Source organism: Sus scrofa, chromosome 3 (assembly GCF_054392235.1).
Source record: "Sus scrofa isolate SSC_HxYL_T2T_F1_AM1 chromosome 3, Sscrofa_HxYL_maternal_Yorkshire_Landrace_v2.0, whole genome shotgun sequence".
NCBI lineage: Eukaryota > Metazoa > Chordata > Mammalia > Artiodactyla > Suidae > Sus > Sus scrofa.
Genome location: NC_139385.1, coordinates 133036020 through 133053024, shown reverse-complemented (window position 1 = coordinate 133053024; position 17005 = coordinate 133036020). Strand labels below are relative to the sequence as shown.

The following is a 17005-nucleotide window of genomic DNA, read 5'->3' as shown; positions in this document are numbered from 1 at the left end:
GCATCCTTCCAACCTCTGCTTCTGTCATCTCATCGCCTTCTCTGACTCAGATCCTCTTATGAGGACCATTGTGGTTACTTTGAGCCCACCCAGTGTAATCCAGGATGATCTTTTCACATCAGGTTCTTAATCACATCTGCAAATTTCCTTTTGCCAGGTAAGGTAACATGGTTACAGTTTCTGGGTATTTTAAACATGGACATCTTTGGGGGGCTCTGTCTATCTAGCTATCTAACTAGCTATTTACACACAGGTTTATGAGCATGGGAATTAAACATCAGAAGGAAATACCCCATCATGTCAAAATGATTATATGTGTATGCTAAGGATTTTTAAAAATTATTTTATATATGCAGGAAATACATAAAATATATGTTGTACCATTTTATGTGCCATACTTAAAGTAACACTGGGTACCATTTTGAATACTAATTAAAATGTTGACTTGAATGCCACAAAGAATAATACACAATCTCCTTGCATTTCAAATTCTACTTGAATCAATATTAAGTTCAGTATTGGGCTTCGACTTTGGAAATTATCCCCAGATCATGAGTTAGGAGACCAGCTTTCCAGTTAGAAAGTTCAGCAGTTCCCTTTGATTCAATTCTATTGGATAGTTTTAATTTTACTGGACTGCTGACTCACCCTTTACTTGTTTTACAAGTGCATTGATGTCTACTTGGTGTCAGCTTCTTCCAGACACTGGGCTGCAGAGATGAGTAATACCAGGAGCACACAGTCTATTGAGAAATGGGGAATAAAGACTGTATCATAATCTACTAAGTGCTACAACAAGACCAGGCAGCTATTACAGGAGCAGAAAGGAGTTGGGGATAATGTTTTGGCCACTGAGGGAGATTCAATGATGAATGAATGATTTTAGGTTTATTTTAAATAAAAAGAAAACTAAAAATTCTGGAAGACAAACGCATTTCTATAGTCATAACGATGACTCTCTGATAGAACTGCAAAAGCTTCAGGAGATCTCAAATGGCACAATTTACTTGTTAGACACACGGAAGTAAGAGTCTACTCACTGCCTGGACTGGTTCCTCAAAACTGGGACTGGCCCAAGGCCCCCTTCTCCCAGTTCTCTCCCAGGCTGTTCCCTGTGCTAGTGGGTAGGAGGCACTCAGTTCCCAAGCTGTCTGTAGGGGAAGAGAAGGTTGGTGGAAAGGTTGGTTCTTCTGCCTGTTCAGCTGTGCCCCATGTGGGCCTGGCTCTCAGAGGAGCTATTATGCAGAAGTGATGCCTGGGACTGTAAACCATCCTCACCTGTAGGTCATCCACTTCACTGAGCATCCCTCCACCCCTGGCCATTCCTCTCCACCTGCTGAAAGGGGGAGGAGCTCCCTGGGGCAGGTGCAGCTGGGTATGCTGAAGGAAGTGACCCATGTATTCTAAATCTTTGAAGATTCAGAAAAACACATGCTGCTCTTTCATCTCTGTGGTGCAGCCTAGGAGTTAAGCCTGGAGCCAGATTGCCTGAGTTGAAATCTTGGTTTGAGCAGGTTTATTACTCTCTCAATACCTTAGTTCAAGCATAAAATAGAAATAGGATCACTAAGAAGATTGAATTATGCAACACGTGTGAAGTGTTTAGCAGAATATTTGGCCAATATACGCAATCTGTTAACAACTTTGTAACATTCAATCCTTTATTCATTCAATCATACTTGATCACAGAGTCCTTCCTATGAGCAAGGGGTAGTGTTTGACACGTTATGGGAAAGAGAATGTTTTTAAGACCAGAGGTTAAGTTTTTCTGAACATAGAGTTTAATAGCAAAGCAAGACATGTAGTCTGAAAACGGTGAAGGAGCAACGCTGGGCATCATACAACAGAAGATACTGAATCAGACGGGGGAAGTAACTTTCTCATGCTTGCAGATTCCTTGCAATTAGATCGTCTCTTTGACGTGGGAATCGTATTTAAAGGCTGATGCCATAGACAACAGAATCTACAAGACTTCAGAGAGTAGAAGGGCCAGTGTAGTAGGTGGCGGGGGCGGGGGGGGGGGGCAGTGGGACATCTTGGGAGGAATTGGTACAGGCAATGGGATCAAGGGCCTTAAAGTGACCCTGATATCCTCCAACATAATACGGATTTTCTGAGAATATACTTTGTGAGGTATGTTGCTCTAGGCATTGCCAATAAGAAACAGGAATAAATACATCCACATATTTATATCTGAAGCAAGGGAAAAACATTAAAATGTATGATTTTTATTTTTTGTTCTTGCTGATGTGTTTACGTGTACGTGTGCATTTCCTTCAGACAATCTGGAGAGCTTATAATACATTCTTAGGTCTTGCTGTGGTTACAGCAATAATCATAAACAATATTCATAAATCTATTTTCTGAAGCACGTACATTTAACATTATGTTGAACTTCTGCTATGAAAAATGAGAAAATCAATTTAATCACATTTACTCTTAATTTCATTATTAAGAATATTCATTTCCTAATTTCTATTATTCTGTCCAACAGTGTTGTTTATCATATTTACACATTTCTGTAACCATAATTCCCACTGTTTTTAGTCCTCATTCCCTATTTAGATGGACTTGCTGTGAGTTATCAGTTTATTCTTATAAACAATGTCAAATCTCTGAGCGCTCTTGTTTTATTAATCCTGGAAGTTCAGCGACTTCACCGAAGTCCCTGTCTGTATAGTTCTGTATTAATTTTCCAAAACGGTGCCCTTTCAAACTTTACATGTACCTGCTTTACGTTTTGGGGAAGTTTTTTGCGTTATATATTTGAATATATTTTGTTTCATTTATTTTATTCTTTATTTTTAAGAGAACCTATCACATGAAAGATGGGTATCCTTTGTCTTTTTTAACATAGGTACCAGTTTTCTGTAATAATTTTGATCTCTTTGAAATTTGCCAACTACTTTTCCGTAACTTTTTCTCAAGTTTATGGAGTTCCATCCATTTTTACTCTATTTTAAGCTGTTCTATTCTTACTGTTTTGAATTGGCTTTCATTTCTGTATTTCTGTATTGGTTTTTAATATTATCTTTTTCCCCCTGATTATGGAGCTAAATGTTACCATCTCCTGTGATCTTTAAATGTCTTACTTAATCTGTTTTTTCTTGTCTCTTGGGTAAATACCTTAGAATAAAATGTCTAGAATGTAAAGTATGAGAATGTGCAACATTGAAAATAGTGACAAGACATTTTTTTAAGTAGTTTCACCAAACTGCATGTTCCATAGCAAATAGATCAAGTCTATCCATAACCTAAAACTTAGATTATACCATATAATTTTTTCTTTTTTTTAAGTATAGTTGATTTACAGTGTTTTTTCAATTTCTGTTGTACAACAAAATGACCCAATCACACAGAGTCCTCCGTGGTGTCCAGTAGGGCCCCATTGCCCATCCATTCCAAATATAACAGTTTGCATCCCAAAAGAATATGTTTCTGTTTTGTAGATAGGGTCATCTGTGCCATGTTTTAGATTCCACAAATTAGTGATATCAGATGGTATTTGTCTTTCTCTTTTGACTTACTTCACTCAGTATGAGAATCTCTGGTTCCATCTATGTTGTCATAAATGGCATTAGTTTGTCCTTTTTCATGGCTGAGTAGTATCCTATTGTATATAGGTGCCACATCTTAAACCATCCATCTGTCAATGGAGGTTGTTGTTTTCATGTCTTGGCTATTGTGAATAGTGCTGCAGTGAACATAGGGGTATATGTATCTTTTTCAATGAAAGTTTTGTCCAGATAGATGCCCAGGAGTGGGATTGCTGGATCACATGTTAGTTCCATATTTAGCTTTCTGAGATACCTCCATATTGTTTTCCATAGTGGTTGTACCAATTTACATTCCCACTCACAGCGAAGGAGGGTACCCTTTTTGCCACACTCTCCAACATTCGTTATTTGTTGACTTGTTAGTGATGGACGTTCTGACTGGTGTGAGGTGGTAACTCATTGTAGTTTTGATTTGCACTTGTTTAATAATTAGTGATGTTGAGCATTTTTCATGTGCATGTTGGCCAACCATATGTCTTCTTTGGAGAAATGTCTATTTAGGTCTTCTGCCCATTTTTCAATTGGGTGGTTTATTTTTTTGTTGTTGAGTTGTATGAGTTATTTTTATATTTTGGAAATTAGGCCTTTGTCTATTGCTTCTTTTGCAAAAATTTTCTTTCATTCTGTGTGTTTTCTTTTTGTTTTTAAAATGGTTTCCTTTGCTGTGCAAAAGCTTTTGAGTTTAATCAGGTCTCATTGGTTTATCTGTGTCTTTATTGTCATTATTCAAGGTGGATTAAACAAGATGTTGTCAAAGAGCCATTATGTCTATGTTTTCCTCTAGGAGTTTTATAGTATCTGGCCTTATATTTAGGCCTTTAATCAATTTTGAGTTTATTTTTGTGTATGGTGTTAGGTAGTGTTTTAATTTCATTCTTTTAGATGTAGCTTTCCAGTTTTCCCAGTGCCATTTACTGAAGAGAAAATCTTCCTTCCACTGTATTTTCTTGCCTCCTTTTTTATAGATTAGTCGACCATGGGTGCTTGGGCTTATTTCTGAGCTTTCTATTCTCTTTCATTGATCTGTGTTTCTGCTTTTTTGTGCCAGGACCACATTGTTTTGATAACTGTAGCTTTGTAGTATTGTCTGAAGACAGGAAGCCTGATTCCTCCTGTTTTTCTTTTAAATATTGTTTTGGCTATTTGGGGTTCCTTGTGTTTTCATACAAATTTTAAAATATTCTGCTCTAGTTCTGTGAATAATGTCCTTAGTAATTTGACAGGAATTGCACTGAATCTGTAGATTGCTTGGGTAATACAGATCATTTTGACAATATCGATTCTTCCAATCCAAGAACATGGTATATCTTTCCATCTGTTTGTGTCATCTTTGGTTTTTTTTCATCACTGTCTTATAGTTTTCAGAGTATAAGTCTTTTGTCTCTTTAGGTAGGTTTATTCCTAAGTATTTTATTCTTTTTGATGTGAAGGTAAATGGGAAAGCAGAAGAAGAGGAGAAGATAAATGCATAACATTGATAAATTTTTTTTCAAATTGAATAATATTTATATTTCCTACTTATATCTTTAATGTTGATATTTAAGTCCTTAATTCATCAGGAGTTGATTTTTTGTATATGTCCATTTCTCTGCACCTGTAGAGTCATTTTTTTATCATCCCCCAACTCTATTTATTGAGTAGAGCCTCTTTCCCACACATCTGTCATACCATCACTATCATGTATCAGGCTCAGTCTTGTGTTTCATTGATCTGGTTGTCCATTCCTATACCAATATCACACTGTCTTAATTATTTTAGCTTTATAATAAGATCTAATATCAGAGATGGAGCGTATCTTCCATTCTTCCCTTCCTTTACCCCCTCCTTTTCCTTCTCTTCTTTTTCCTTCTAAATAGCCTGTCTATTCTTAGTTCTTTACTCTTTAATATGCATTTTAGAATGTTCAGCTTGAAAATTTCTACCTAGAACAAAAACTATTGTGGTTTAATTGGAGTTCTAGCCACTAATTAGAGAGAATTGATATCTATACTATTTAAATCTTCCTATTCATGAACACTGAATCTCTTTGGAAGTTTTTGCTTCTCCTTAAACATATTAAATAAAGGTTATCATTTCTTTAGCATTTGTATCTTCTACTTCTTTTGCTAGGTTTATTCCCACGGACTTTAGAGTTTTGGCTAACGTATCAAAATATAACTTTTAAAATGTATGTTTTCCATTTGTGTATAGAAATTATAGTAATTTTCCTTGGATACTTTGAGGGTTTCTATGTTGATAATGACAGTTTTATCTCCTTCTTCCTAATATTTTTAATTTCATCTTACTTGTCATATTGTTATGGCTAAGATTTCCAACATAATTTTGAATTAAAGTGGAAATGGGGGCAAATATGGCCTTCTTCTGATGCTATGGGGCTTCTTTCTAATACTCCTCTATTTAAAATGTTATATACTGCCTTTTATAAATATATAACATTAATAAGCAATGGAATATTCTTCTATACCTGGTTTGTTAATAGTTGTCTTTTGGTTTGTTTGAATAATGAGTCAGTGTTGAATTTTATTAAATCCTTAGTCTGAAACTAATGGAATGGTTATATAGGTTTTATCTTTTGATCTGTTCATGTGGCAATAGATACTTACAGATTCTGAAAAATCTACAAATCATTCCTGAGAAAAACCTAGTTTTGTATATTTTTGTCTACATACCTTTGAATTTAGTTTCCTAATGTTTTGCTTAACTTTTTACATCTGTATGCATGAATAAATCTGAGTCTATAATTTTCCTGTTATGTGCTGTCATTGTAGATTTGGAATTATTATCTCTTTTCTAGCCTCTCAACTGTAGGCCATTTGTTTCCCTAGGGACATTTAGTAGCATCTGGAGATTATTTTTATTGACATGACATGAGGGGCAGATGCTACTGGCATTTAGTGGATAGGTCAGCAATGCTGCTAAAACATCTCACACTACACAGGATCTCCCCCACAGTAAAGAATAGTGCCATGGTTGAGAAATCCTGCCCTGGAGCATTTTGAGTAAGATTGGAATGATAAGGCTTTTAACTTTTGGTAGAATACACTTGTGAAAGCATCTGTATATGGTTATATAATTCTTCTAAAATAGTAAGATGGTGCTAATTTTTTATTGTAGAGGTAAGTGAATTGAGGTGCTGTGATAATAGGTTAATGTTAGAGTAGCATTTAGAAATAAAATCACTGGTGCCTTGCAATCATTTATGCACTTATTCATTTATCAAATAATGATTTTTGACCTCTTTTGTGCATGCAAGGGTCTCCATTAGGTACTGTGAGAATTCACAAATGAAGCAGTGCCCTGTCCTTTTATGAGAGTCTGATAGATCAAGCATGTAGCATGTAGTTTGGATTGTAATCCAAAACAGAAGAAGTAAATGTCATGAGAAGAACACAAATAAAACTCTATATAGGAGATAAAGATAGAGGCAGAGAGAGAGAAAGAGAGAGATAACAAATCCAGGCCAGGGAATCAGAGAAGAAATTTGATGAAGTATTTTCTACAGGCAGATTTAAGGGGGACTAGATGGTCTGGGTTAGCATAGGAAGTGAAGAGTCATTCAGCAGAGGGCTTGAGAAAGCAAGCACAGGCAATTACATCATAAAGAGAAACTAAAGTTTAATGACAGAGGGCCTCAAGTAGTAAACTGAGAAGAGAACCTATGAAGTTATCTGCATTGGGCAGTTGATTGATATGAATTGTGTTCTAGCAAGAAATACTTTGGAAGCCTTCCAGGTATGTATGAGGGCAGGCTAACATTTCAAAAACTGTGAGCTTCTTCCAAGCCCCATTTTATTTACATTCTTGTTCCTTAACCTCAGTTCTGTCTCCAGTCCTGATCTGGCACTGTCATGGCGGTTTGTTTGATGATTGCAATTTGTTCATCCCCATCTGATATTCTTCTTCTAATCTCCTGCCTGCACTGAGATTAATATGTTTGGTCACATTTCACAAATGAGGAAGCCAAAATTCTGTGAGCTAGTGTGGACCCCCCCCTGTTTCCCAGCCTGCGTGGAGAGAATGGAAATTGGATTTTGCTACCAAAAACCAGGGAAGACAGCTGCTGAGCCCTGGGAGACCACACAACCTGCCAAGATCCTTGCTACCCTCCATCTCAGCACAGCCATACCCACTTTTTTTTTGTTGTGCATGAACTCAGCTATGCATGAAATTCAATAGTTTCCATAGATAAATCTGGTCAGCATGACCAAATATACCCAAGACTCTGAGAGAACAAAATAAGAATAAATCTCTTTTATTGGTAATGTTAAGCAAATTTGAAAATTATAACTTTTTCCCCAAAGTTACTTTACTTAAACAGCCTCACGTCACTGCCGTTCTCAGAGTGATGATTCATCAGTGAAACACATGTCAGTAGAGCTTGTTGACCAGTGAGGAAGAAATAACACATACAGTGTGAAACTGCAAAATCCATTTCTTCCTGATAAACCTCTTGATTTTCAACTTAGCCAGCTTATGTAATAAGAGGAATATGATGAACTCTCTGGTTTCCAAGGAGAAGGAAACTCACGCATCTCACTTTTGCATGGCAAGCCCACAGGAACACGTGAAAGCATATGAAGCATACATATATATATATAAAACACTCATGTTCATATATACTTGTGTGTATGTATATACATGTGGATACACAATATGCACACACAGTATTGTGAAACACACTACAAATAAAACTCATATATATGTCTATATATGCATACATGCATATATATAAATAAATATAGGCCTGCATCTGTGATGCATGTTTGCAAGTAGATACATATGAAAGTAAGCACAGATTACAAGTAGAGCATAAACGTGTAATATGGCCTTCTGAAGATATGGAGAGAAGTTGTAACATTGAAAAAGGAACTATGTCATCATTTTGTGATTAGCTGCAACAGCATTAATGAAAAGATTAATATAATCTTGGATGTAACAGATTGATATAAGATTTGTTAGACTCCTATGAAGAATGTGAGGCAATTTCTTTATCTGACATTGGCTAAAGAAGTCATCTGCTTGACAATGAACTGCATGTTTTTTTTTTGTTTTTTGTCTTTTTGCCTTTTCTAGGGCCACTTCCCACGGCATATGGAGGTTCCCAGGCTAGGGGTCGAATCAGAGCTGTAGCCGCCGGCCTACACCACAGCCACAGCAACGTGGGGTCCGAGCCGCGTCTGCGACCCATACCACAGCTCACGACAACGCCAGATCCTTAACCCGCTGAGCAAGGCCAGGGATCAAACCCGCAACCTCATGGTTCCTAGATGGATTTGTTAACCACTGAGCCACGACGGGAATTCCTGAATTGCATGATCTGACACCATTTTTATAGGTAGCTCATTGTGTCAATAGAAGTTGAGGGGCTAAAGAAAATAACGTAAGGGGGGAGGTACAGGCTAGTGGCTTCTATCTATGAGACCTGGCTTTGTTAAGACCAGAACTTAGGAAAATCACACTTTCAGAAAGTGTTTGCCCAATACCTTATAAAGTATGAAAGTTGCTAGCAGTAAAAGAAGACTATGCAAAAGCAACAATGCATTTGATTGTCATGTTATAGCTCCCATTCTGATGGGTAAATAAGAAAGGGTGATGGGCTCAGGAGAGTCTAATCAACATTTTTTCATATTGAAAAGGAGTTGCTATGTTCTCTACCATAAACTGCAGTTATAAAAATAGTTCAGGTTTTATGCAGCATGAAGAAGAGACTGAGTGATGGCAGCAACAATCTTGACTCTACTGTGTATCTGGAACTGTCCAAGAAGTCTTTATACGCTACCTCATGATGTTAAGATCTAATTTCCATCCTCATACAAAGTTCTCATTTAAAACAGATTCAATATAAACTCAAAACTTCAAATTTGCTATTCTCCTACCTAACTCTTCAGAGCAAAATGAGTGAGATGCATGTTTTTATAGCCTTCTGCTTAATGTTTTCTTTTTTGAAACAAACATGCCTTCATTTTGAGCACCCATTAGAGAAAGCTAGAGGTAAGAAAAATAGGGAAAGTGTATTTATATGTCTTACATATCTTTGGGAATTTCCAGTTTCAGCTTGAGGTATGGTGGACCTGAGTCTTGGCCTATCAGGAATCTCCAGGCTTCCAGTTTAAGGGCAAAGGCCATCTTAGTAACTTGTCTATCCCGATAAACTGCCATATGTTCCTATTCTCCATATGTTCTTGTGTACTTAGAGTCTTCTTCTGGGAGAAGGACGAAATTAGTGGCAAGGGATTTGGAAAGCTATGGGCATTTGGGGGTTTATAAAATATTTATGAAAACCTGTCTGGGTGAGAATTGATCTGGGACATTGACTAGTCGCAAAGGACAGAGAAATTTGCCAAATTGCTAATCAAATTTCTTAGGATTCAAGCAGACAAACATTTCTGTTTTAATTCATGTTACTCTCAGGATTCTGGGAGCCATGATGATTTAGTGAAAGAACAAGAGTCTAATTTAGTCTAATAATTATCCCACAAGAGACAAGGAGACTAAAATAATCCCAAAATATTCCAGAGCAAATCCATGAGAGAGCTGATGTTATCAAAAACCAATCAATCTACAGAGTGGCTGCGCAGAAAGCACCAAGTGGGAGCAAAGGAAGGAAACAGAAGACCCCGTCCAGCTTGTTAATGTTTTGATACAGATGCAGAGGAGCGGCAGAAGGTGCCCAAAGCAATATATGCCCTAGAAGTTCTGGAAACCAAGGATAAAATCCTAGGTAGGCTGTAACATTGGCTGGAGGATGTATAAATTGGAACTAGAGCAGTGGCTTAACCAGAGAGTGGCTAAGTAGATCCTAGGATGTTCCTAAGAGAGTGAAGGGCTACTTTTCTGGCCCCAATACCAGTTTGCAGATCGTAACTCAAGTAGGTTTTTTTTTTTTTTTTTTTTTTTTTTTTGTCTTTTGTCTTTTGTCCTTTTAGGGCCTCACCCACAGCATATGGAGGTTCCCAGGCAACACCAGATCCTTAACCCACTGAGCAAGGCCAGGGATCGAACCCAAAACCTCATGGCTCCTAGTCAGATCCGTTAACTACTGAGCCACAACGGAAACTCCAGACTTACTTTTTTTTTTTTTTTTTTTTTTAACAATAGAGCTGTTTAATAGTGCAGTGCATTAGTCAAACCATTGGTCACTGGGAACATAGACGGTGAGCTGGAAGCCTTCTTGTATTGGTGAACTTTTGAAATGGATAAGAGATTTCAGGTCACTGACAACACCAAGCTTCTAGGGCAATAGAATCTATGAATAAATAAATTCAAAGTGAATTTTTACCTTAGTCTTGGCATGAATAAGATACCTTCTCTGCTCACTGGTGTTTCAAAGGCCATTTCTTTGGAAACTGCATGTGCAATGAAAATTGCATTTGTAAGTCCTACTTCTGTATAGCTTGTGGTTCATTTATCTGCAGACCTTAAATCTGGAAGAATTTTGTGAGCTGAGACTGTCTATGCAAGTATTATTACGAGACACTTTACAATTTTAGGTTCTAAATGGTGGCTTAAGGGCAGAAAGTTTTGTTTTGTTTTTAAAGGTAAAGAACAGAAACTGCAGATTTAAAAAATTATATTTCATCTCATATAAAAGAAATGCATGTTAAATTGGAAAATTTTGGAAACTCAGAAAAGTAAAGATATTAAATTAACAATGGTCCATATCCCGACATCCACAGATAATCACTCATAGCAAGTCAACATTGTCCCAATAACTCAGAAATTCCTTCCAGCTCCTTTTTATATATTTGGAGCAATATTTTCTAAAACAGGGGTTCTCAAACTCTTTGGCCTCAGAACCATTTTATATCTTAAAATTATTGAAGATTCCAAAATATTGTTTAGTATGTGCTTTGTTATACTGTTGGATATTAAACAATAATCAAAAATAAAATATATGTTTTTATTTGTTTAAAATGGCAATAATAAATTCTATATTACATGTTAATACAATGATATGTTTTAGTAAAAGTAACAATGTTTTTTCAAAATCGAAAATTTTGTGAAAAAATGGCATCATTTTAACAAATCTTTTTAATGTCTGACTTAATTGAAAACAGCTGGATTCTCACATCTGCTTCTGCATGCATCCTATTGTTGATATGTTGTTTTAGGTGAAATACATGAAAAAAAAATCCAGCCTTCTACAGATGGGAAATTGGAGAAGGAAAGAGTACTTCACCAGCTTTTTCAGATAATTATGATGTGTTCTATAGCCTCTGAAAAACTCCACCATACATTCATGAGAGAAAGGGAGTGAAATGAAAATACTACCTTGGCATTATTTTGAAAATAGTTTTACCTTCATAGACTCCCTGAAAGAGTCTTGGGGACCCCAAGCAGTCTGTATTAGACTTGAGAATTTCCCGCTGTGTATATATTCTGTATTTGTCACTCAGATGTCTACTTTAAACATTATTAAAATAATTAAAATTAAGATCTGTTAGAATTGATTTAACCATTTCCATGTTACTTGGGCATTTAATTTCATCCTGTCTTACGTGAACAACAACAACAACCAAAAACACTGGAAGAGATATTTTATCCATAGTTGCACGTCTGAATTTCATCTTCTCCTCTTTTAAGGGAGATTACCAGAATCTGAAGATCGTATTTTATGGTACTTAATATATTGTACCAACGTGATTTCAAGAAAAATTTTACCAACTTCTATTCATCAAACAGGATATAAGCACATTTCTTACAAAGTCCTCAGCATCACCAAATATATTATATCAATGAATCCTTGCTTTGCTATTTGGAAAACTTTTTTTTTTCTCAAATTATTTTCACACTGATGAGATTAACTAATTTCTGCCCTCATTAGTCACCAACAAATATTCTCTGTGTATAAATATGCTAACCATGGACTTCCTGACCTTAGTGTTGATTACCAATTCTGTCACTGTGAAAAGTGTTTATAAATCTGGTCAAATGCTGCAATAATTTCCCTTAATAATACAATACTGTGTGCAGGGTGGTGTGTGTATTAGTTTACTAAGAGTGCTATAACAAAGTTCCATAAACTGAGTGGTTTAAACATCAGAAATTTGTTGTGTCATAGTTCTGGAGGACAGAGTCTGAAATCAAGCTGTGGGCAAGCTTGATTTTTTTTTCTGAGGGCCATGAGGGAGACCGATTCTTGGAGTTCCTTGGCTTATCGAACTATCACCCCAGTCTCTGACTTCATCTTTTTTATTTTTTTAATTATTTTTTTCCATTATAGTTGGTTTACAGTGTTCTGTCAATTTTCTACTGTACAGCAAAGTGACCAAGTCACATTATATCTGGACTCTGACTTCATCTTCACACATCATTTTGCCTATGAATGAGTATGGGGGTATGTGTGTTTGGAGGGGTCTTTGTCCAAGTTTTCCCTTTTCATAAGGTCCCCAGTCTTAATGGATTAGGGGCCCCACCCTACTCCAGCCTGATCACATTTTAACTTAACTAATCATATCTGTGATGACTTTATTTCCAAATAAGGTCATCTCCTGAGATCCCAGGGGGGTTAGGATGTCAATGGATTTCAGAGGGACACAATTCCATCCATAACAGTGTGACATGGACTGACACATCGAGTGCAGCATACAATTCAGAGATTCAGACTGCACCCTAACATCCACTCCCATTCTCAGTCAGGAACCTAATGTCTCTCAGTACCTTCTGTTAACAAGAGTAACGTAATCTTTGTTCTCCCTCTCCTCCTTCCTTTCCTCCTCCTCCTCATCCATTACATGTGTCCAGAATTTTACTGCTCACAAAGCACTCCTGCATGTTTGACGTCACTTGACATCCTCAGCTCTTTAAGGAAGGCAGTGCTGAGATTATAAGACCGAGTTGGAAGGATTCTGACGCTCTGATAGAGCTCCTTGCCCCACATCACTGTGAAACATAAGAGCCTCACCTTGTGTTTGGATCAGAGCCAGCAGGGTCAGCTCCAATGACCATGGCTATAGTTGAGAGCCAGTCAAAATGCTCTTTGGTGAACAAAAAATAGCATACAGAATTACCACAAGGATGGTGAATTATAGCTTATGTAAGAAAATCAAGTTTCCTAGAACAATTATTTCTCGTCTTTTGAGAGAATAGTTGCAATTTCTTAAAACATATATGCTTGGCAATCTTTGTTATCTTAAGTTTTGGGGTTAATGGGTGCATTTACAAACCTTATAGTCAGGCAGTTATAATTCTCTGGGGGTCTTATTTCTTCTCATTAATTATCAGCAAATATAAGATAAAGGTATGTAAGCAGAATAATTAGAGGCAATATTTAATCTTCACAAGACCTTTGCTCCAACAGGCTAATTTCTAGCAGCACTATTGGTTTATTATATTCTTATGGTCATGGAAATGTAAACACTGTATCAGTTCCAACTATATTTTTATTTGTGGAGAAAGGAAATATCAGTTATCTCTCTATTTTCCATTCATGTAAAAAACCTCTCATCTCATCTAAATTTGCAATATCAAGATGAGTCAAAATTGGAAGTTTATCATTTTTGATTCTAGTCACAGAATCAGCTAGTGGTAAATCCACTGGGAAATATACAAAAGGAAGTCCATCACAACAACACTGCAGTGGACAAAAAGAGCCCAGCTGTCTACTGTGAGAGCAGTGGATAAACACACTGAGATAGTCGCACTTAATGAATTGTATAGGACAGTGAAAATGAGTGTTATTAGTATGGATGAATCTCAGAAACGGAATACTCAGAGCAGAATGCATCCAATACGAATCTGGTCTTATAAAGTTGAGAAACATGCAAAACTTGAGAATATATTGTTTAAGAACGCATCTTGATGCGTGCAAAGTATAACAAAAGGCAGCACAAGGATAAACGCAGAATTACGAGTGTGGTTTTCTTTGCAGTAGGAGCCAGGGGCAATGAGACAGGAACGTTCACTCAGGAACAGCTACTGGACTTGGGACAGATCTGACACATAGACCCTGATTCCGCTGGAGAAGCAAGAAGGGAGAAAATAAGCGTGGCAGTTTGCATAAGGCATCCTGACCGAGTGCCTGCTATGTGCCTGTGCCCAGCAGGACACATTCAAGTGGGGAAGAGGAAGCAGAAATAAATCAGGCCAGATTCTTGCCCTTGTGGAACTTAGTGAAGCCAATCGAGAGAGAATATTCACCTCAAGAAATAACCCAGGACCTCAGTTAATCTGTGCTTTCTTCATTGCGTGACTGGGTTCTTGTAACAATCCTCTAATTAGGGAAGAAAAATCAGTTTTGTCCACCTGTGAGTCATCTAACACAGCACTTTGAATGCACTTTCTCTAGAGTATCTGATCATTTAAAGAATTGTAGCCTAATGAAAACTCTTTCCCCACGTTCCAGCCCTTGTAGCACATACCAAGCTCTGTACCTTAGCCTGCAAGGCCATCCACCCTCTGGACCCTAAGGAACCAGGCTTGCTCTCCCAGCTCTGCCAGATGTCTACCCCAGACCATTAGTCCCTGCCTGCAAATCTCCAAATTCGGCAGGCCTGCCCATTCTTCTGGGTCCTTGCACGTGCTGTCATGTCGAGGTGGAGTAAACCATGAGCAACCTCATTAATACTGACTGGCTCCCGGATGCTCAAGGCAGGAAGCCTTTCCCTATCTATAACATGGAGTAGATACCCTTCACCTCTATCAACAGGCCCCTACCCTTACCTCTATCAACAGTATATACTTATCGCAATGTTAAGTAATTATCTGTTGTTTTTCTGGTTCCCTGATAATTCTAAGTGCTCTCTGAGATATAGGAAGGTCAGTTTTCTATAAGGGATGATATTAGTAACCAATACAACTAAATAGGCCACGAAGCAGTATTGACAGGTGAAAAAAAAGATGGGAGTATTCAGGGCAAGATGTACACCTTATTGGAGGAAGCAGGAGTTGAAGCGACCTTTGAAGGGTAGACTTGGATCAGCAGCAAAAAGGGCAATAGCATTTCCAAAGAGGAAGCGCGTCAGCAAAAGCATCGAGGGAAGAGGAAGCTACCTCGGCAACGATGAATGTGTAGGAATGATTAAGTAAAAAGTTCATATTCTCAGGGGGGATCACTTTGGGAAAGAAAACTGGGCTAAATTAGGACAATAGTTGGGACGCAATCCTGGACGAAATGGGAAGGACAATGAAGTAAGACTTAGATCACCAGAGGCATCTAATGAAACTCCGAAGTCAATTCTGAGTTAACACGGCAAAATCATTCCAAACTAAAACTGGAAATGTCAGATCAAAGCTTGTCAGTCTGCCCCCGATTACAAATACAACACAAGTTCTAACCAGTGCCTGCCGTCGTCCTCCTCAAGGAAGATGCTTGACAAAGGGGAGGCAATAGGAGAGGCTGACTCATTGCAGTCTCTCTGGCAAAAATGAAAGAGCTAAAGGAAGTAAACCCACTTACGTGCTGAGGGAAATTGTGAAGTGCCTGTCAGATTGGAATAATTGCATGGCAGGCTTTTGTGAGCTGTGATGGAGGACTTCGAGGTAAGAAAAAAAAAAAAAAAAAAACAAACCCAAACCTCAGCAACGTAAAATGTTTCCTTTCACTTAACGGTTTTAGAAATTGGCTGTAGATGATGGGGTTTATGTGCACCAGTCGAGTTTCCACGGAGGAGGCAATGTTCTGAGCGAGGAAAACCTTCCTGGAACAAGCTGGAGAACATGACCTGCCCCCATCCCACCCTCTACTCTCCCGTCCTCTCTGGCCTCGCCTCTCATGGTTGCTGTTGCAGAACCAGGGAGCTCCGTGCAAAACCAGGACAAAGAATTATTTGGGAGCGGAGGTATGGTTTCTGCAATGGAAACCAGTGCTATTGAGGGCCCGAGGGACCCCAAACAACAGCACCCTCCTCTCACTGTAAGTCAGAGATCAAGATATTATTTTCACCATTGAAATTAAGCTGCTCCTGGATAATGCAGCCCAGGCATGCTATAATAACAAGCTATCCAACACCAAAGGAAAACTCTAGATCTCCTCACACTGGGTCCTGCCTGTCAAATTTACAGCCGGGAGGAGAAGAGCGAAAGTGTACTCACCGAAGGTACCAGTTTTCAAGGAGCAAAGGGAAGAGGAGGAGCTTAACATCTCAACCCCAGTTTTTTTTGTTTTGTTTTGTTTTGCTTTGTTTTACCAAACTGACAGTTGAGTAAAGGCATGTTCCTCCCTGAGGGATGAGTGATTAAAGGAAAGGAGAGAGACCCTCCTTCCAAAGGGAAGAAAATGTGACTGGAAAGGTATGAGTCCATCTAGCAAATTTCTGAAATTCCAGTGTTCTCTGTGTGGCCAGAGAAAGCCATGTTAGTATCTGGAAGAGTCAATCCAGGGCCCTTATGGGTCTCATTGAATCTGACTCACAGGTGGGGAGGTGGGAAAGGCCCGGATGGCTGAGAGTGGTCCACTGTACTTAAGGAGGTCAGGGACAGTTTCATAAAGGAGATGGCATTTGACCTCT

The 17005-nt window shown here is 38.0% G+C and overlaps 1 protein-coding gene across 8 annotated transcripts in view; it reads right to left on the bottom strand.

Moving 5' to 3' along the window:
* LOC146404944 (uncharacterized) overlaps positions 1-17005 on the bottom strand; it is a 488622-nt gene that overhangs the window by 50493 nt on the left and 421124 nt on the right. For 3 of the 8 annotated variants that reach the window (XR_014839798.1, XR_014839797.1, XR_014839799.1), the window contains one exon: positions 649-743. The exons of 4 other annotated variants lie outside the window; for them this stretch is intronic. The gene's annotated coding sequence lies outside the window, so the exon portion shown is untranslated. Of the gene's footprint in view, positions 1-648; positions 744-10836; positions 10904-17005 lie in introns of all 8 variants that reach the window. One more of the 8 variants, XR_014839794.1, reaches the window with a different exon arrangement.